A 258-nucleotide genomic window follows, 5' to 3' on the forward strand; every position below is an offset into this window, starting at 1 on the left:
TCGTAGTGCCCTACTGTCACAATCTCAATACTGCCACTTTCACTTTTATGCCAGTTAACCAGCTCGTATCTGGCCACAGGATCCCGGTTGGCATCAAATGACACATCATAACCATTTTGGGAAAAATGTACTTCCTTCAGCTGACTAAGAACCTGTCAAGATGACATAAAGGAAAACAGTGATGGAGAGCAATTAAAATGAATACCTCATTTCAGAGAAGGTACATTACAGCAAGAAAAGGCATCAGGGTTTTTCCTT

At 41.1% G+C, this 258-nt stretch overlaps 1 pseudogene; it reads right to left on the reverse strand.

Annotated features, from left to right (window-relative positions):
- Window positions 1-258, reverse strand: part of LOC116687038 (extracellular calcium-sensing receptor-like) — an 11,543-nt pseudogene that overhangs the window by 3,299 nt on the left and 7,986 nt on the right.

Source organism: Etheostoma spectabile, chromosome 3 (assembly GCF_008692095.1).
Source record: "Etheostoma spectabile isolate EspeVRDwgs_2016 chromosome 3, UIUC_Espe_1.0, whole genome shotgun sequence".
Lineage (NCBI taxonomy): Eukaryota > Metazoa > Chordata > Actinopteri > Perciformes > Percidae > Etheostoma > Etheostoma spectabile.